Source organism: Grus americana, chromosome 4 (assembly GCF_028858705.1).
Source record: "Grus americana isolate bGruAme1 chromosome 4, bGruAme1.mat, whole genome shotgun sequence".
In the NCBI taxonomy this organism is placed as follows: Eukaryota; Metazoa; Chordata; class Aves; order Gruiformes; family Gruidae; genus Grus; species Grus americana.
This window is the reverse complement of record NC_072855.1, coordinates 72,761,209-72,782,983: the sequence shown is the minus strand read 5'-3', so window position 1 is coordinate 72,782,983 and position 21,775 is coordinate 72,761,209. Positions and strand designations below refer to the sequence as shown.

The 21,775-nt window shown below is 39.4% G+C and overlaps 1 long non-coding RNA gene across 1 annotated transcript; it reads right to left on the bottom strand.

Annotated features, from left to right (window-relative positions):
- Positions 1 to 15,444: 15,444 nt before the first annotated feature.
- LOC129206111 (uncharacterized) lies at positions 15,445 to 17,751 on the bottom strand. The gene is made up of 3 exons (XR_008577000.1): positions 17,630 to 17,751; positions 17,338 to 17,503; positions 15,445 to 15,515 (listed from the first exon to the last, which is right to left on the bottom strand). It is a non-coding gene; the product is annotated as an uncharacterized LOC129206111 (long non-coding RNA).
- Between the last annotated feature and the right edge of the window lie 4,024 nt (positions 17,752 to 21,775).

The window sequence follows — 21,775 nt, the reverse complement described above, 5'->3', positions numbered from 1 at the left end:
CTCTTTTTTATTATTATTATTCTTGTGCAGGAATGATTATCTGAACATCATCACACCTTTACCCAAAGCTTCTTTAAATTTGCTGCCTATTCCGGCAGGGATCTTATCAATGTGCACAAACAACTGAAGGGGGGGTATACCAAAGACAGAGCCAGGCTCCTTTCGGTGGTGCCCAGTGACAGGATGAGGCAACGGGCACAAGGTGAAACACAGGAGGTTCCTTCTGAACATAAGGAGACATGTTTTTGCTGTGAGGGTGACTGAGCACTGGCACAGGTTGCCCAGAGAGGTTGTGGAGTCTCCATCCTTGGAGATATTCAGGGCCTTGGGAAACCTGCTCTGGGTGGCTCTACTTGAGCAGGAAGGGGGACCAAATGACCTCCAGATGTCCTTTCTCAACCTCAACCGTTCTGTCATTCACGGCAACTGTGTTGCTTAAGGACACACAGGGAGTAAGAGAAAAAGTAAGTTGCTACTGCTCTAGGTCTAAATGTGCACTATGAGGTCAACTTTGAAAGGGCTACCCTTTCCATCTGAGAGTTAGCATCACTACGCATACCCATCTGCCAACTCCTGTTAGCATTCTGGCCTTTGCTTAGCACATATGGAGTAGGGAGCTAAATTTGTGCCAGGCGAGCAGCTGGCACAGATCTGCTTTTGGTTAAGTCTTTCCTGACTTATGCACTGAAAGGGTCATTTTGCTGGTGTGCATCACAATTGTGCTCTAGTGTGCTCCTGAATCAACATAGCTTTCCACGTTTCTGTATCACTTCGCCAATATGAGACTCATACTTAAATGGAATAATAAATCTACATCTAATAGCCTTGCAATTACAGAAGGGAGAAATGTTCTTCTAACACTGAAATATTATTATTACTATCTTCACAGCTTTCTGGGCATATGTAAACTCTATTCACTGGTAAAATTCAGTACCTTCTAGCATGAGATGAACAGCTGCTCCACACATACAACTCTCTTAGAAAACAGAACTCAGGAACAACATACACAACCACAACTACTGAGGTAACATAAGACTGTAAGCCTCTACAGTTAACCGGACTTGTCCAGGACACAAAAAGATATACTTCCAAGGCTTCAATCCAGCAAATTGAGCCAATCAACAGATTCTTGCGGAAGTCCATCATAACAATGGATGCTCAGTAGAGATTTCAGCATCAGAGGTTCAAGCAGCAGAACATGAACATATTGTTGCCCCAAAGGTTTTAATGAACAGCATCTATGGAGCAAAGTAGTAATTTAAATTTGAATTTAGAAGCATATTAGAAAGGCTGATTTCTCGGTCTTTAAAAATGGAAGCATAATAAGGCATGTTCCTGCCAGCAAAGCCTTAGTAACAAAGAAGAAAGATATCGCCATTATAAGTTTCAGTAGTGAGCCATGAAAAATGAAAGGTGCGGTGAAATATTCCTAGGTCAAGGCTGTACATTACTTTCTGAGGACAAAGCACGATGCTGAAATCCTGTGCGTCAGTTGATCATTCAGAGTAACGGATTTAATAGGTGAACTCTGACCCAGTGCCACACCTTTCAGAAGATGACTATTGACCTTGTTTCACTCTCGTTTCATTTCATCACCAATGCTAGCCATGCCATTTAGTAAGCCTGATAATAACATAAAGTCTTACAATGATACAGCATTTTTAAGCATACGGTAATACCAGAGACCCAACACATTTGTTTTAATAAATGAATTAAAGCATTCAATAAAATTATTTTAACTCATTTGGTGAAATATAACTTTTGGCCAAGATGCTGGTAGTTGTCTAAAATGGGAAATGAGTTACCTAAATCCATATGTATTCTAAACTAGCAGCCTTTGGTTTTACATATGCTTAAGCTCATTGTGCACTTCCAGTGCCCATCACCTCAGAAAAACTTGTCACAATTTCGTGCTTAATTTCCATTACTCTCTCTGGAAAAAATAAGACTAAAAACCAGCTTTGAACATTATAAAATATGAGACAAATAAACAAGAAATATTACATTGTTGCACACATAATTCACTGCTTATTTTAATTGTTTCATATTCCTGGTTCCTTCATAAACTAAACAAAGAGGCTAAAATCTCTAAAATGAGTTTATTAAAATATAAGAATTAAATAGGGTAGTTTTATAGATAAAATGATTTAAAAATGCAAAAGCAGTAAAGACCTTGTAAGTCTGTTACACCAATTTAACAAAGAAGAATTTGCATCAAGGAATAAGGTGCAGAAGAAAATTCTCTACAATTACTTAGGTTATCACCTTAGAATAAAATATTAGCTTTATAAAAAACCTTCTTACATATTAAATAATAAAACACCATATCCACCCTTTACACATACCCTACAATTATGATGAAGAGCAACTTACCCTGGTGAATTGAAGTAACCTCCTTCCTCTCCCAGAAAGCTCAGGAACGAGGGTTACCTCTACCTTTGCCAGGAGCAAGCCTCGCGTATGTCGAGAAACTCTTGCTACACAGAGTTTTCAAGTCATGGGTTGGGGCTCAGCGGAGAGCGAGAGTCACCAGGGCCCCTGGCACGGTAGCAAGTGGGTCCCTGGGGCAGCTGAGGGGATGCTCCCTGGGGTCCAAGCCAGAAGAGCAAAAGGAGCTCAGCTAGCAGTGAGGAGGCATTAAAAGAGTACGGACAGCTGGTGCTTATTCCTGGTAATCAGCTCCAGCAAGCTGGACTGAATCACTTCCAGCCCGGCTTTGTTAAGAGCATGTCAACAGGAATGACTGCACGGAAACAACTCTTTGGATTTAGCATGAAATCTTATTCTGGTTTTCCTTTTTCTTTGTTTTTGTTTTTTTTTTTCCTTTTTACTTTAAGGTGATGCAAACAAACACTTAATGAAATTTAGTTTTGAAAACCACTTAACTCCCACTGAATTCAGTGGTAATGAGGACCTGACTCTTACTCTGCCTTGGCATTTTGTTTGAACTCCAGGTGCAAAAATGCCTTCAAAAATCTGGTCCTAAATGAATAAATATAATGCTCTTCCATTTTAACTATATGCCATTCTACTTCTGTAAAAGCTACTCTGGAGCAAACTTTCTTTTCCTTGAGGAGCTCAAACCTTCTGGATTCCCCAAACATGGAGAACACAAAAGTCCTTCCAAGCAGTATGCAGCTTAAATCCCCACCAAAACTCTCCATAGAACCCTGTGAACATAACAATCAAGCAAGAGGAAGGAAGAATGGTTCTGTGGTTGAGGTGTTTGGGAAGAAAAATAAACAAGAGGAACTATCAAGATATGCATTTGTGTCCTTACAGTGGAATACCTCACCTCAGGAGAAGACAATCATTCTGGAGACAGAACCCAATTTCACCTTATTCTTGAGCAAGTTACTTTATGCTCTGTCAGAACAGGCATGTGGTGGAGATGGGACCAAGACTGGCCACAGAACTATCTGCTGCGTCTCTCTCCTACTTCACGTGGCAGACCCACAGGAGTCTGCCATCTATCTCTAGATATCTCTATCAGATGTCTCTGCATATCACATCTCTTTGCTCTCCTTGTCCATAAACCAGTTATATTCTTTTATAATCGAGTGTCATTTCTTTTGTCAGCTTACTAGGTTTACTGAACCAGTCATAACATTTCATATCATCGAGGAAAGCTGCTTGATTCAGACTCTCTCACCACATCATGCTTAAGGTTATTTGGAAAGAAGGTCTTGTTTCACATTCGCTTTACTTTCCATTAAGCAAAACCATGGGTAGAGAGTTATAAGTAAATTACATTCCCTTTCAGTCAACAATGAATTGGAAAAAAAAAAAAAAAATCCCAAACTTCTTAACAAAATTATGTAACCCCTTAACTACTAGGCCTTAGATACAAGAATATAGTTTGGGTCGTCATTTGATATGCGTTAAAACAGAATATGCCTAAATATGTGTTCTGGAGTCTTGGGTATTTGTTCTTAGATTATTTTGTTATCAGCTCGGTATTTTTGATGCAAATGAGTTTGCACCAACATTTACCCTTTCCAGCCTTAAACAAAACAGCAGGACTCATGAGAACAGAAACAAAAACTTTGCAAATGTTAAAGGAATAAAGCATCTGGCAGAGACTTTTAACATGCTTGAGAAGAACATATCCCACTGGACATCACCATTTTGTTGTTGGAAAAAAAATAGTATTCATTCTTCTTCTAAGACATTTCATAGATTGTAGACACACATTATTTTTGTAGTGAAGAACTAAGATCATTTCCAGTACATGGTTAAATATCCAGGTTGGACGGGGCTTTGCACAACCTGGTCTAGTGGAGGGTGTCCCTGCCCATGACAGGGGGGTTAGAACTAGATGAGCTTTAAGGTTCCTTCCAACCCAAACCATTCTATGATTCTATGATCATATAATTTATTAAGAGGTGAAGCCGTGCCGACCTAGATCATATTGTCTGTATCTATTTACAGACAACTTCCTCCAAGTAGAAATTTGCCTCCTTCACATGAGAGCAGAAATCAAATTCCTTTCATCTGCTACTTCCTACTATTCTCCTCAAAACCCTAGCTTGTTGTCTCTGTGATGCACACCAATGGGTGGTACAGATGCTAGAGAAGGTGGGAAGGATTCAGTAGTGCATCTATTTCAGACTCTGCAGAACATTCCTTGAAAAGACAACACTGCATAGATTTACCTGTTGGTGCAATTGGCTCTTCTTCTGGATGAGATTTCTGGACAAAAGTATTTTTAGCTCAAAAGGACATAAGGGGGGAAAAGAGGAAAAAAAAAATGAAATATTTTAAACCTGTTATTTAGAGACAGATAAAAGATTTAAAGGATGCGAAATTGTATGCAAAACCAAATTCTAATTAAGTCACAGACAGAATTGCAGATGCTCAAAAGATTAATTTTAACTGCTTGAATAGCCAGGGTAAACCCAGATATTCAGCTCTAGACTCTAAGCTATCATACACTCTAACTCCAGCCCTGATGAAGTCCTGGCAAGCTGCTACCTAGAATGAGGAATGACTGAGGAAGCCGGGGCTGTGTATTAGTGCAGAAGAAAAAAGAAAGAGTGAGGATGTGTGATGGGAATGAAGGCAAGAATTGAGTATCTACTTATGATGGAGAGAGTCAACATAGCGACCACAAGAGCACAGCAAACTATAAAAATGAATTATGCTGACATCTGCAAGAATTCTCCAATCCTTTATAGACATAAATTGAAGTTTTCTGAAATACTAATGGGAAAGAAAGCACTAGAAGTGAAAGGAGAGGCAAACTGGATTTTTTTAATTATTTTTTTGTAGACTATGACTCTTAATCATCTGTGGAGTGGTTGATTATTTTCTATTTCATAAATACGATAAACATCATTGGCAGACCAAAAAAGGTTCAGCCAAAACCAGAACAGAAGAAAACTCTGGCTTATCTCTGTCAAGGGTGCACATTATACAGTAGGTTTGCTTTTGCCCAGGTTTAGCAAATCATGAAGTTTGACAGCAAGTTTCCTTAGACTGTGATGGCCAAGGGATTTTGAATGCATTGGCCAGAAACCCAAAGTGACCCTTATATTTAGTACGAATGAAATAGAAAATGAATTATAAATAGTTACTTCTTGTTAACCCATCCACAAAGTGAGCCAAAGTTTTCCGTTTCTTTTCTTTCAGGAGGCTAGAACTCAAAATGTTTTGCCCTTTTAGGCCAGAGATGAATATTGCATAAGATATGACATCTCAGAGTGTTTTATAGAAAAGGCCAGCTCTATGGCCATCAACTTACCAGAAACAAGCTGGACTGGAGAGGAAACAAGACAGTTAAGGCTTTGCCTGGAGCACGTATCCAAGGTGACGGTGATGTGTGGAGCATCCCGCAGTGGTGAGCAGGTTTGGGTCCGCTTGCAGCACTGCATCCCTGACACCCATCCGCAGGACACAGCTGTGCAGTATTGAATCCAGGTGACACCTCGGTACTGCCTGGATGAGAGATATCTTTGATACATCTGAAGTAAGCAGCACTACACTTTCATTAGCAGGCAAGCTTCTGACTTTTCCTGAAATGCAAAGGACAAATTACAGGGTAAATGTACGGGGTTTTAGAGAAAATCCAGTGTGAGATACAGGTGAATTGTTAGCCAGCTACAGGTCCTTCATAGTCTACTTTTCTAAGATAAAAAATACTGTCAACCCAGCCACCACAAAAACTTGAAACCTGGTTTTCATTCTCAGATCTTGAAGAACTACCATTATTATTATGATTACCATGATAACACCGGTCAAAGACTTGAGTAACTGTAGCCTGATTTTGATTTTGCCCACAGTGTTACAGACCATAAAAGAAAGGAGCAGAATCGTGCAAATTACTTCACGCACATCAGTAGAGCTGTACGTGCTGCTCCTGGTGGCATGGGTAGAGGAAGGCTGTAAGAGGCAAGACTAAGTGAGTACAGCATGCATAGCAGAGAAAAAGGAGATTGTTACAAGAAGGGCAGCATACACTTTTTCTTGGTAAACTCTGGTTTTAATTAATTCACATGAACAAGAAATATTAATTACTAACAGGTCAGTTGCCATATCATAGTCTTTAAATATCTTCCATGGAAATTGTATCCCAGATGATTCTTCAAACATGATTTAAGGATTAAGTAACACTTTTGGAAATCTATTTGGAGAAATTTTCTTCTCAGTTGCTTCAGAATTGCTAAATCTGTCCATTTGCGTATGCCAAAAGACACCAAAGCTTCACTTCGTAACACTGGGCAGAACAGGTATTTGAAGGCCATCCAGGAACCGGAGCCACGGGGTAAGGGCTCAGTAATCAGCACACAATCAGGGGGTTCAGACTTCATTGCCTTTTAATTAGTGAGAGAACAAGTTTGTGAATAGATATTCCTGGGAAGCAGGAGAAGTGGCAGGAACCCGTGGAATGAACCTGTTCATCTACGGTTTAAATAGTGTGAACAACTCATTTATTTCAGAGGCTATGTCAAACTGTTACTATTCCTTTTCTTTATACATTCAAACTATAGATACATATTTTTTTGGGGGGGGGGGAATAGAAAAAATATAATGCAAATATATTTTGCATGCATAATTCGTAATAAGGTTCTAATTCTGCAAACATTTATGCATGTAAGTAGTGCACACCATTGGACTGGGACTAGAGTTGACTAAGCTATTTGAATGTATTTTAAATACAGTTTGGGATGGAGTACTGGGAAATATAACTGTTTGAAAACCTCTATTTCCAAGAGAAAAAACAGGATATTTTAACCAAAACTGTTATCAAGACATCTATAAAAGTAGTTACTGACTTTTACCTTTCCTGATAGCAATTACATGTGTGATTAACCATACTGAAATTACAGTTAATTTTGGATCTTACCATATTTCAAAAGGAATTCAGAATTATCACTAAGTTTTTGTGCTTCAGAAGTTCTAGAGGGAGTAATTCGTGTAACGAAAATGCTTATCATTTACAAGTTTTCAAGATAAGAATACAAAATTGAAATCAGTGGGAAAAAAGACCACTATGATAAAATTGAAAGGTACAAGCCTGAAAAGCTGTATTTCCTTCTTGTAAAGGAAACCCTCTTTTATAATGCTGAGAGCATCACTGATGATATTTTCATTCTTAATTCTGACATGATTATCTTGCATGTTGTGAAAAAAATTGGTCAACGTGGGTTGAAGCAGCAGCTTGTGATGATACTAAATTTGATGCAAAGTTAAAATATTGGATGAATCCATCAGATTATCACCGGTTCTGCTAGAACATTTGTGGAAAATAGTAATATCTGCTTTCAGGTAAAATGCAACTAAACCTTTTGGACAATTGCATTTAAGAGCTCTGAAGTTGCAAAGAGTAAAGAGCTCATTTCACTTTTGGGGAATGATGACATTTTAATGCTCAGCTGAAATTCCCCTAATGAACAAGAAGGTGGTTGGTTTCACAGCAAGTCTCTGGTGATAACTCAGCTGAAACTACTGGTGCTGACTCTTCTGACTGGAGAAAATCAGGATCACTCCCAGAGGCCAAATCTGCCCAGCACTAGCACAGAGGGTTGGCGTTTGGCACCTGCGCTCATTGCAAAGTGTCAGAACTGTACGGCACACGCTGATAGCGGCCATCTGCTACGTACATCGATATCCCAGTGAAGGTCGGCGTGGGGGACAGCCCTGTGATTTGAGTGACAGGACTAGACTCATCTTCCGTGCCTCTCCAGAGCGCGAGCAGTTTCTATGCTGTGAAATTGGATGCAATTTCTGTTTGCTCCCTCTTCTCCTCTGCGTTTCAAGACATCTTGGTAGGTGCTGGTCTGTTTGCATTAAACGAGAAAAACAGCATTTTGAGTATGCATTGAGAATATCAATTCTCTGTGCTGTTAAACTCACATTTAGTGCTTTGCTTGGTATCGGTCACATCAGCGTGGAATGAAAAGGTCCTGATATAAGCAACCTCTCATATGTTTTTTCCAATCACGCAGAGGTATTTTGAACCTTTGTAACTGTTAGTCTTGTTTTCCCGTTCAGGCCCCTCATTATCTTTACGCTTAATGGCATTGAATGCTGTGATGAGGAAGAACCATTTTAAAATTTGATTTCTGCTTTACAATTTCTATCCTTTTGCCCTTCCAGTAAAAATACTGGTTGCTTTAATCTTTCTCTTAAAAAAAACCCAAAGGGATCAAGGAAAATATGTTTCCTTTTACTATTTAAAGGTATTATTTTTACTTCATCCTACGTTTTCTGACTTTATATTTAAATAGAACCTACAAAGAAATGAGGTAAAGTGAAGTAACAAGTAGCAATCTCTAATTCTAGATTTAGTACAAACTCTTTGTATGACTTTGGACATAATTTTGCTGTTTTCCCATCTGTGAAAGAGGATCAATATTGGGTACCTAGTGTTGGACTTCTAACGTTCAATATCCTGTGATGTGCAAAAGGGGACACACCAAATGTACAGAGCCAATAATTCATTGCTTGTCCAATTTGTGTTTAAAGCAGCTAACAGTCCTAATTGGAAAGAAAAACCTCATTAGTAATCTAAATTAAATCATTATATGAGAAAATCTGCTCATAGCATACCACTTTTGCCTGGTGCCACGCGCACCCCAGGTGCCCCCCCGGCACCAAGGTTGGCAGCATCAGCCTTCGCCCAGGGTGGGTGTCTAGCGGGGGGGTTGCAGCAAACTGCCACCATCCCAAGGGCATCTCCAGACGGGTGCATCTGTTGTGCTGGGTCCCTGCTTCCTCATTCTTGGGTTTGCTTGGGCTCATCTGCCCAGAAGTATTGCCGGGCATGTGTGGATTATGGACCAAAAATTAAAATTAAAAATAATAAAAAAAAATCCCCTCTTGTGAAGTGGAGGACAAGCTGAGCACTGGAGCAGAGAAAATTAAAGATATTTCTATCAGATGAAGTAAATAAATAAACTATACATCACCAAGAAACTTAGAGGTCTTTGGGACCCTGTGATAGATAGCTACCCCAGTGAGACATGGGTTTCTTCTCATGTTAAAGTTAAAAGCTAGCTTTCAGACTCTGAATTTGTATTTATTCCTCCGGCTGTTTCATTCTCCTGATTCTCTTAATAATGTTGAACAGCTATGGCTGGATTCAAATATAGAGATAACCATCTATAGACTTCACATTTACAGGAACAGAAAGAGAAAAAAAAAAAAAATCAGTATTTTGGGGGGGCTAGTAAGTCACATCCTCTCCAGAATGGAGAACCAAATCATGCCTTTACCTTGAACAACAAAAATCATGTCGTCTTTAATTAAGGACTTTTCCTGTGAGTTTTCTCCTCACAAAAAGGAAAGAAGATGTACCTTACACTTTGCAAGACTTACAAAGTAATGATAACCCCATGGCATATTATCAAATAGTCATCAGAAGTGTTCCCACAGTGTTAGCACTGGATTAAAAAGGATTTCTAACAGATTCTTCAATTTAACAGGTCAGATGAATTAAGCAGAATAAGTGTTTCGTGGCTTCCAGTACCCTTGTAGGAACTTTCTACTTTCATTAATTGCTGCATTAATTGCTGAATGGAAAAGACTCATTCTTAAATAGGCTCTTTTGCATTATCAAAAATATTCATTAACATTAATTTTCATAGCAAGTGAATTTCAAAAGTTCCATTTCTGAGAAATGAAATTTTAAAGTCCCATGTCTATTTGCTATTGATGTTCTTGGGGGCATCGACCCAGGAGGGAAATTGAAAAAAAAGATACCATTGACTTACATTATCAATCTAACTGAGCAATACAGAACGCATACTGAATTTTAAGTGCTACATACTTTTTAATCTAGAAAATAAAATAACCTAGTAGGCTAAAGTTACTCTGGAAGTGATTCGAGAGGTACTGTTCAACTTTTGGATATTTATTTATTCATCAACAAATGATTGCTTTCCCCTAAAGCACACGTGCAACTTTTAGCTTATTTACAACCGCAGAACACTCTTTTTAGCAGAGATAATATTTTAATTCTATTATGAGCTAAGAATGTACTATTCCTAAGAAAGTAAGAGGAAAAACACTTTGTCAGATCAAAAGTTAATCCAGTTGGTGTCTTGTCATTGACAGTTGTGACTCATGGCTACCTAGGGAAGAATATGAGGTCAAGACGAGGGCAATACAGCCACCAAATATTCTCCCAGCCCCTGAAAAGCTGCAGTCCAGGGGACTTCCCTGAGACACTTGAAAGGACTTCTGATGTCTTTAATGACCCTCAACCAGGTTTTTCCCTTCATGAAATTATCAGGTTGGTTTCAAACCTATGTTGGCTCTTAACGTTCACAGCATTCTGCGCAAAAAACTTCTACAGCTTAATTGCTCATTATGTGAAGAATTAGGTCCTTGTATTGAACATGTTCTCTGCTAGTTTCTTTTGATGAATCCTAGTCGTATCTCCTAAAGCTATGCAAAATGTTCACATAAATTAAGACTTAACAAGCCATATTTCTTTCTAATATTTTAGTGAAGGTGGATTACTGCTGCTTTCTCAACTAGGAAAAAATAGAAAAGTGTCTGCCTTATCTAACAGAGGAGCAACTTGTAAATATTAAACAAGAGGAAGACTGACATGTCTCTAGGTTTTCAAGTTCTCAAACACTTTTACCAGAAGTACTAAATATTATGTGTATATGCATAGAATATAACTAAAAGTCATCACCGATTGTTTATAACTATGATATCTTTATACAAATTCCACTTCAAACATTACACAGGGTCCCATGAGTTTGTTCTATGTGCCTCAGAGTCCACAAGGAGATTCACCAACTTTTGGTTTCATAAAAACTATATACTAAATCATGCCTTTAAAAATAATGTTATATTGGAAAGGTAACATGTCACAAAAATTAGGAGGAAAATGGTGACAAAATCCCCACAGGAGCATGTAATGCATTTTTATTTTTCTGTAAGGAATACAAACACTTTTTTAATGAAATATTCGGGATAAAATGTCAAAATAAATGCCAGTGAAAAGCAGACTACTATGGGTAGTTATAGAAAAGCACATTCAAGATGTCCTAATGCTTTATTCTCCAAATATGATCATGGCTTTCATAGCAATCGCTGTTTGAATAGTGATTCTGATATTCACTGGCTAAGCATACACAATTTCCATCTTGTTTTGAACATATTCCTCATCCACCACATCATATAAATTTTCTCAGTGCTTCTGCTGGAAATCACCTTTAGTCATTTCTCCATCTAGAACGATCAGACGTAACTTTTCCGATTCCAAGATTTCTCTCGTGCATTGGCTCTGAGCACTTTTCCTTACAGTAATTCTCTGTCCCAAACATCAGCTGCATCTGGATAACTCTGTTCCTTCCGTAAAAGGCAGCAATCAAAATCAGACCCTTTACAAAGGTAATTGCAGGAGTTTAGCCAAAATTTTGCCCAGTGAGTGAGAAAAAGATTTTAATTTTTTCTTCCTCCAAGAGTATCCAATCATGTATGGGGGTTTTTTCTCCCTTCAAATTCTAGTGTAACTGTTTAAAAGTACATTCAGTGCAATTTTGACCTAAGTGTAAACATTTCAAATTTGGAGAACTATCTTCAAATTTGTCCCTCTTACTTTAGTCTCATCTGCATGGACTCCTATTAAACACCACATGCCTGAATTAATTTTCCTTCATTTAATCTTTATCTGAACAATTTCCTTCTCTCCTAAACAAAAATTTTGGGTTTAATTTCTACATTAAAAATATATTTTGCAAAAGCTCTAGGGGACTGTAAAGAAACAATAAATAATCAAGTTGAAAGTTCAAACCAAATTGAAAATGGGAATCTTGATCTTGAAAGAACGATGTTAGACCAGACAAAGAAAAGCTCAGGAAAACAATGTCTTGGTGAGGTCTTCTTGGTGCATTAGAAGAAGCTGTGCCTGAGAAAAGGCTTTGTGTAAAAATGCCAGATTTTGATAGCGAATATATCTCTGATTCACTACAAAAAATGGAGAAAGGAACCTCAAATACTTTGCTGCTTCATCAAGCAAAACTAACCCCTCCCCTCCCACAAATATTCAGACAAAGTAAAAACTTTCCCAAGTCCAGCTCATTTAAAAAATAAACAAAACCAAAAACTTACAGATGTAATCTGATGGATGCAGGCTCTTTTTTTTTTCTCTCTCAAAACCACCACTGGCCAGTTTCTCATTCCAGACCCATTTTTGTGGCGTTGCTTCTCTGCCTCATCATCATGACACAGCACTGGTCATCACCTTGTAGCAATGGACGTGAGGAATGTGACAGCTTCTGTCAGATCCACCTCAAAATCAGACAGAAATACAGAATTACCAGAAGTACATTCACTACTTCTAGCTCCATCAGCTTGACTATTTTTCCGTTTTGTTCATACAGATTCTATTAAAAGTTGGCGTTACAGGGGAAAAAAAAACAAACTTGAATTTTTTCACAAAATAGTTGAAACCAGAATATTTGAAAGCAAAGGTTCCCTATACAATAACACATAGATGGATGTAGGTAGAAATTTGTTCTCCCTCTTTTTCTTCTTTCTATATTTGCTGATCTATTTGAAGCACCATTTTAATAAAATTCTCGTTTTTTCCTCCGTTTTTTATTTTCACTTTCAGCAACTTGAAAATCAGTTAACAATTAACTCCTCAAACACAATTTTTTCAAACATTATCTTGATCCTTTACTTCATTTAAAAAAGCATGTTTTATTGTATTTTACTTTTTTTTCCCTACTATAATTTCAAATTTTGGTGAAACACATTGCAGACTCTTGGATTGAGCTAAACAGATGTTTAAACTGGACACATATTCCTAAAGTGTTTAAGGTATCTCTCGTTAAAGTTACACAAAAGCCTAAGAGATTTCATGGATCACGGTTTAAATATAGTTTCTCTCACTCTCAATGAAGTCAATAACAACACCTCATGACACAGTGTCGTGGTTTAGGCCCAGCCGGTAGCTGGGTGCCACGCGGCCGCTCACTCACCCCTCCCCCAGCGGGATGGGAGAGGAGAAGTATAACAAAAGGCTTGGGTCGAGATAAGGACAGGGAGAGATCACTCACTAATTACCGTCACGAGCAAAACAGACTGAATGTAGAGAGGAGATTCATCTAATTTATTACTAGGCAAAACAGAGTAGAGCAATGAGAAAATACAATCAAGTCTTAAAACACCTCCCCCCACCCCTCCCATCTTCTCGGGCTCAACTTCACTCCCGGCTTCAACCTCCTCCCCCCTCAGCGGCACAAGGGGGCAGGGAATGGGGGTTGCGGTCAGTTCAGCACGCATTGTCTCTGCCGCTTCTTTGTCCTCAGGGGGAGGACTCCTCTCAACATTCCCCCGCTCCAACATGGAGTCTCTCCCACGGGCTACAGTCCTTCACGAACTGCTCCAGCGTAGTCTCTCCCACAGGGTGCAGACCTTCAGGAGCAGACTGCTCCAGCGTGGGCTCTCTCCCACAGGGTGCAGACCTTCAGGAGCAGACTGCTCCAGCGTGGGCTCTCTCCCACAGGGTGCAGACCTTCAGGAGCAAACTGCTCCAGCGTGGGCTCTCTCCCACAGGGTGCAGACCTTCAGGAGCAAACTGCTCCAGCGTGGGCTCTCTCCCACAGGGTCACAAGTCCTGCCAGCAAACCTGCCCTGGCGTGGGCTCCCCCCTTCACGGGTCTACCGGTCCGGTCCGGCCCGGACTTGCTCCAGTGTGGGCTTCCCACGGGCCACAGCCTCCTTCAGGTGCCTCCACCTGCTCCGGCGTGGGGTCCTCCACGGGCTGCAGGTGGAATCTCTACACCCCCTCATCCTTCCTCCATGGGCTGCAGGGGGACAGCCTGCTTCACCATGGCCTTCACCACGGGCTGCAGGGGGATCTTTGCTCTGGTGTCTGGAGCACCTCCTCCCCCTCCTTCCTCACTGACCTTAGTGTCTGCAGAGTTTCTTACATCTTCTCGCTCCTCTCTCTGGTTGCAAAAGTTTTTTTTAACTCCTTTGTTTTCCTTCTTAAATATGTTATCACAGAGGCGCTGATGGGCTTGGCCTTGGCCAGGGGCGGATCCATCTTGGAGCCGGCTGGCATTGGCTCTGTCAGACACAGGGGAAGCTTCTAGCAACTTCTCACAGAAGCCACCCCTGTAGCCCCTCCCGCTACCAAAACCTTGCCACACAAAACGCAACACACACAGTCAACAGGCACTGCCCCACTTCCTTTTATCATCTTTTCCCCTTTGTTGGCATACCTTGCCGTACAACATCTCCTTCTCATTCTCTCCGGGAGTGCGGCTACAATTACATATGCATACACACAATTACAGATCCATGCTACCCTTCCGCCTCATTAGTCAGAAATCTGAGAGGGAAATGCTACCACTAATATGGCTTAAAACTCACTCAGTCTGATTTTTGTCAAGTTTTAATCCTATTACTTCGAGTGATTATTAATTAGCATCGTATGTAACAATGACTCTTGCATAAATAAAGAAAATGCAGCTGTGCGCGGCCCTCGAACACATCAACTCTCCTAAATTATGTTCTCTGTTATTGTGTATGTTATGAACTTTGATTTTTCTTGTTAAACCATTCATCATAATTTATTTTCTACTACCACCACGATGCCAATCATCACGAAATGAGTGCTCTCCATATAAAGCGGTTGTGGCAATGTTTCCTTTATTGTTTACGTGATACTTGTCCCTCCAGGGTGTTACTCTAACCAATATCCAAGACTCTACATGAACGTATGGAGAAAGCTCTGCCCCAAACAGCCTACATTGCAAACAGTTAAATGGAGGGAAAAGTTATCATTAATAGTCGTCTTTAGCAGATTGGGCTGCAGTTGCAAGAGTGTAAAGTGAATTAACCAAGGACTAAGATTTCAGTCTTGTTCAGGACTTCGGCATCATTCAAACCTTTAACAATTTATTTCCCCCCCCCCAGTGGCGTCCTAAGAAATTGTTCAGCCGCTTCAGACTTACTGTCAGCTCAAACCAATGTCCGCCTCTGGGGCGACTCATGGCCCAGATGGAGCAGTTAACCGAAGACAGACAACGTCTCCTTGGGAACTGGAAAGAGAAGAGTGCATAATACTAATCAGGTTTTTCTTTGTACACTGTTTTCTCATGCAAATTCAACAGGTTTTTACAAATGCTAACATGTTAACACAGCCGGTCTTGACTTTGCAGGAGTTGCATTCACCTTTCTTTTCACCCTACCACCATTTGAATTGTTGCACCATCAGATACAAGCGCCATCGAGTTTCTTCACGCATGCAAGCTGGCCTCCCTTTTCAAAACTGGTAATGAAGACTTATGGTTTGTGCCACAAGATCACACAAAAAATAATGGTAAAAATGCTGAAGAAATTACGAGAAAAACACTTTCTCATATGCATAGAGACTCACATATATGGACACATGCGTATAATTGTATTGTTTTTCTTACTGTGTTTTTGTAATACTGGTTCTGTGCCAGGAACAAGAAAATGTAGTTGCAAAACTATGATGCAAAACTTTCATATTTTGATTAGAGACTCTAATTAATATATTGAGGTTCAGCTTTCCTGAGGCCTAATATACATTAACCACATTGCTCTCTGCGTTTCATTGTTCTGGCTGTGACTTGAATAGAGAGGGTGACTAATAGTTCTGGGTGTGCATATGTGAATCAGATGGAACTCCATACGCTTTAGTGATTATAAAATGTATTTATATTAACAATTACTATATTAACTATCAACATGTAGGGTGACTCAGATTAAGAGCTAAAGAATTAGAACAACATTGTTTTGAAATACAATGTAAATGACTACACAGAATAAATAACTGGATTTTTTTTAAAAAAAATCATCTAAAGAATTTGAAACGTACATTTTAAATGCTAGCTCTGATGTATAGTACCTGAAAGTTAGTACAGATTTGTAGTGCAAATGTAAAATGTTTTTTGGTTGAATTTTAACCACAGTTTTTTTACGCTACGTGTCAGAGAGTGGGAAAAGACAGGCTCCTGAGCAGGCTGAGAAAGGCAAATCTTTTACAGTATAACACTGCATGAAAATGTCACAGCAATTTTGTTTGCTAAGTGGAAAATGACTACATAAAGAAAAATTCAAATCAGTGCAATACGGTTTTGTTTCCTCGGTGGCACAGGAGAAACAAATAAGCAGCCAGCCCCCACCCCGTGCTTCCTACAGGAGGGACGCGGGATCGGAGGACAGCCCTGCGCATCTGCTTTTCCACACATCGCTGCCGCACAGCCCGCCGCTGCCCACCCGTCCCATGCCGGGTCCGACAGCCCACGTCCAACAGCAAATCCTCCGTCTGTATGGTGAGCTCTGCTGCTGGCGGGAAGAGAAGCTGCTCATAAGCCCTCCCTTCCCGGAGTAGATGATGAAGGCATCGCCACGTCCTGAAATTGATGATCTTCTAAACTTTCTTACTGAGCTAATTTATTTCAGTAAAACAAGGGTGTCGTGGGGAAATGACTACCTGTTACTTGTTCTCATTCTGCTTAAATAAAGACCTGAAACTTAAAGCATTACCAAATTGTGCTATTACTATGGCTTTGTAACGTGACTTGGATAATAGTACAAATCTAAAGTTACATAAGCAACCGTCTCTACATGCAAGTCATTAGAAAGGACTTTAACTGTATCACATTTCCATCTAGGGCCAAATTTTATTATGCTTATGTGATCTGTTCCACAAATGTCTCTGTGGGTTTAGGCTGGAAAAAAAGGAGTAGTCGGACACTTCAATCTCAGAACCTGACTCACCGCATTCATACAAGACAGCTATCACTGACTGTTATTAATGAGGTATCCTGGCTTTTGGAGTAGTTCCAGTTTGGAAGTCGTTCTCCTAAGTAGCATTAATGAGGTCTCAATTACCCTGCTGTGGGGCACGTGTGAGTAATGGAGTCACACACGGGCTCCAGCTTCAGGAGGTCTGCAGAATTCAACGGACTCTTGGACCTTGACACAATGTTCTTTTTACCCTGTGAGGGGCAGACCGAAAGGTTTCGGGTGGTTCAGGTGAAAGTTCCCATCCTGTCAGCTGTACACAAAATTCAAAGGATAACAAAAAGTAAAAATAAAAGACAAAGCTGAATACGTATATGAATTAGTAGGTACCATATGCATTTAAATATTTGTTTACATGTAGATAATCCTCCAAACTCACCTACATCATAGCCAATTTAATGATGGCCGCATCCTCAGTGTGTTCTGTTTCTTGAGTGAGTCAATCCTGTCTTCATTTTTATCTTAAACTAGATACAAACCCCTGTTATCTTCCCTAGAACTATTATTCAATGCACTTAGCTGTGGAACAAGTGATAATTAGTAATGACCCATGGAGCCAGTCCATCGTTCTGCATCTGTCTCTGTACAGTTTTGCATGGTTATTCAAGCTCTGAACTTCCTCACATTTACAATGTCCCTTTTCTAGCGGACCCTGCAATGGTATATGTGGTTAGAGAACATCACTTCCAGCAAACGATCACGTTTTCAGGGACTTCAAGATGAAAGTCTGAAAAGACAGAAACTGTATTTACCTACTTACTACAAAATCATACCAGTATTTTTATTAAGATTTTTTCCTCATTTTTACCAAAACTAAGGCTACTCAGAACTTCAGAATTTACATAATTCACTCTGTGGGCTTACACCCACCCCATCCCCCTCCCCAAATCTTCCTTTGCTCTTGTAAACTTAAACAACTCCGGGATAACTTGGAATAAGATCATGGTCAAACTGAGAAATGCTAATTTATCCTGCTGAAAATCACTTTGGTAAAAGCACAATAGAGATTCTTAGGAGAAAATAATAATAATAAAAAAGTAATAAATTACTTGCATTTTGTCCTGAAGCTGTACTTCTGTAACTTCAAAACGCAGTAATTGAAATGTTTTCTCCTGCACGTTTCCCACTATTATTTCAATACTAACAGTGATTGCAACAATCTGTTTCCTGTAAGTCATTCTGCTCCAAAAGCATCTCATCTGACACAAGAATGCTCAAAATATTAGATACCGGTGAAAAAAGCCTTGTTAAACACCTACCTTGAGATATTAAGTAGCCTGGTACAAAAGCCAATATTCACAGTAACATTTTTGATCCTCTTAGATCTTTTATGAGGAGAAATGAAATCACTGCAAAAGAGTTAATATGGTAAATTTAACATATTAGTCAGAAGTTAGTAATTGCAAAATTAATAACATTACAAACAATGCGACATAATAATCTATTTTATTAGTCTTATGCACCGGGTGGGTAACAGCACTGGGGACAACAGAGATCTCAAAATCCTGGGGCCAGTTTATCTGAGCTCCTAATCTTCCCTTATCTGCTGCGCAGCCTTACAGCGCTGTCTCTCCAGCTGCCTTAACTAATGTTTTGAAAGGCTTCGGAGGGATTCTCGGGCAAACTGGCCTGGGAAGATAATCCGTTGATAGGTTCCAGACTCAGATATGGATTTTTTTTGTATCACTGGCAAGTGAAGAGAGAAACCACTTCTTCATGTTACATGTAAGTCTGTGGAGCTTTAAAAAAAAAAAAAAAAAAAAAAAGGAAAATAATGCTCTGGTGCTGCAGTGAGTTTATTTCATATGGCAGATTGTGATTTCACCCACAGCTTTTCGGAAATATGTGAGAGTCTGGTTCATTAAAAAATAAATTATTTAAATTTGTCTGATAACAACCTAATATGCCATTACTACAAAAAAGTCTAACGAACCAAGAAATCACTGTATGGCATTTAAATACGGCATGTAGATATTTGAATATCAGCTAAGCAACGAAAAGCTGACTGCTGAGGGAAAGAGCCTGGGCTTGTCCAACGAGCTCTGACATACTCTAGAGCATCCACAGAAAACGCTGGCACTACCGATCCCCATGTCCTGGTGGTTTTTACTGGTATATTGTGGTAAGTCTAGAACATGGCAAGAGGTTTCGTTACCCAGAGAGGAGGAAGATATGTCTACAGAGTGCTCAATTTTGGCTAATGCTTCAATTATCATCATTGTGATAGAAAGCTATAGAGGTGATGCCTTTAAGAAAGGCAGCCAATACTCAAAGCACTTTTATACCTCTTAAAATCCACATCTCGCTGCACTCTGATGAGGAGGATAATGAACAGTCTCAAACCATGTCAAAACAACCCCACTTTCAGTCTTTGCATGATGGGGGGGGGGGGAATACATTTTAATTTTCTAAGTGATGGAATCAAATTTTTAAAAGAATGTTAAGCAAGAGTAATTTCTTTATATCTGTACAGTCTTTAGGAGCGTGCTCTTCAAAAAAATGAAAAGTTAAGGAAGTTTTCCTTAGGTATTCATTACAAACCACAAAGTTTGAGTCAGAAATGTGCGAGATTCTAGCATCGGATACCTTCCTTTCAGCTATCTCGCCCTGGAGGCTGTACCTAAAACACCTTAAAGTGTCTGTCAGCAAAAGCAGGAGGGGTCCAAGGAAACTGTCAGGTGGTGGGAAGGCGTTCTTGGCAGCAGGGCTCAGCACTATCAGGCAAAAGAGTGACAGGCTACAGGAAAAAAGGGAGAGCGGGAGAAGGAGACGGATGCGGAATCTTGTGGCATATTTTAAGCTCTATATAGTTGAGTCGTTGGCTAGTTACATTTCTGGGTTGTTTTCAAGTACCACAGAGATAGATAAAATTTTAAAAAATTGTTTACTATCAAACCAGCGGAAATATTTTTGTTTACTAACAAAACCATCGCAAGAATGTATTGAAGTTCTTTAGACTTAGACTGCGTACTCACACCTATACACACGTAGATATCTTTTACGTCACTCATACGAGAACTTCAAAACCAGGGTAGCAGAGTGATTCTTCTCCTGTGAACCGAAAGAAAGATTATCCAATTTCTTGAACAGAAGTTTCCACCACAAGAAGGCCTATGCCCACAGCGTCCTAACGGATAGGAAGTTGACCTAGGAAGAGAATATAGATTCAATAGAATCATTCATTCGATTAAAATACTGACTCAATTTAAATTGTAAATTTGATTTTCCAATTGCATTCGTTAATTCTTAGTAGATTAGTATAATTTATGGCCATTCGGCCTTACCAATTACGTTGTTGCGTTCTTGTTTGTTACTAACACTAATAAACCCCATAAAAGTAATAGGATTCCAATGTATTTTGAAGTTTAACAACCTAAGAATGACCTTGAAAAGGTAGATAAGTGAGATGATTTACCTGAGATCCTACATCGTTCCTCCGGAATTAGGTCTTTGCTGCTCAACCAAGAAACTTTCTGGCTTGATGACAGTACCTCACAGAGGTGCAGGACCGAAGCCTTAACTTCTCTTTCTCATTCCCTCATCAGTAAAACAGGGATGCTAATTGTCTCAGGCTCTGCAACGTTCTCAGAATGAAAATGCCTCAGGACTAATAAAAGTCCTGAATTTAGTATTTACATTAGCAAATAACGGTTTGTCTTTTGTGTTAAGCACCGGTAAAGAAACCTACAAACAGTTCAGTATTCACGCAGCGTACATCCATTATTTGAAACAACCTGTGAAGGTGAGGACTTGTTTTTGATATCTGTTTAGAAAAAATTTACAATAACGTATTTGTGTTACTAGAAGTTTAATAATTGCTGTATGTATTTGTACACTTTTCACTCAATAACGAAACCAATTGTGTCTATGGGCTTTTCTTTTTGAATACTTACAGGAATGTCTACCAAAATTGTGAATTAACGAACCGAAATTTATTTGGGTTTTGATTGAACACGACATTTGCTTATGCATCTGTATGCAACTTGCTCCGTTTATACGACTTTACTTAAAAGGTCTAAGACTCTGCAGATTCATCCCTTGGTATTCACATGGCAAAGTGCAGCTTCTATTTGCACCTGAATAAATGTGAGACAGTGAGCTGATTATTTCTGACAGTCGGTAAAGCGAGAAGCAAACATACTGACAGAAATCCATGTGCGGCACTAAGAAATGAAGAGAAGCAAAAGGTAACCTGCCTGGCTCGGTTATACAGAGATAGCCAGTCAAGGTACTTTTACCAAATGATAAGCAAAGGACACCAAATTCAAATGTTATTATCAAATAACCACGTGATCAAATATGTCAAATAAATCAAACACTAGTAGCAAATAAAAATTCCCCTAGGAACCAGTACTTTTAAAGTATGCGTGCAACGGCTTCATGAAGTGACAGAGGAAGAGAACACTTACTACAGAGTATCTGTTAGTACAAGAAGAATGGCATTTTATTCTAATTATGCTTTTATAAAGTGATAAAAATAAAGTATCCTTCTACATGCATATTCCTCTGTGTACGGTAGCTTGTT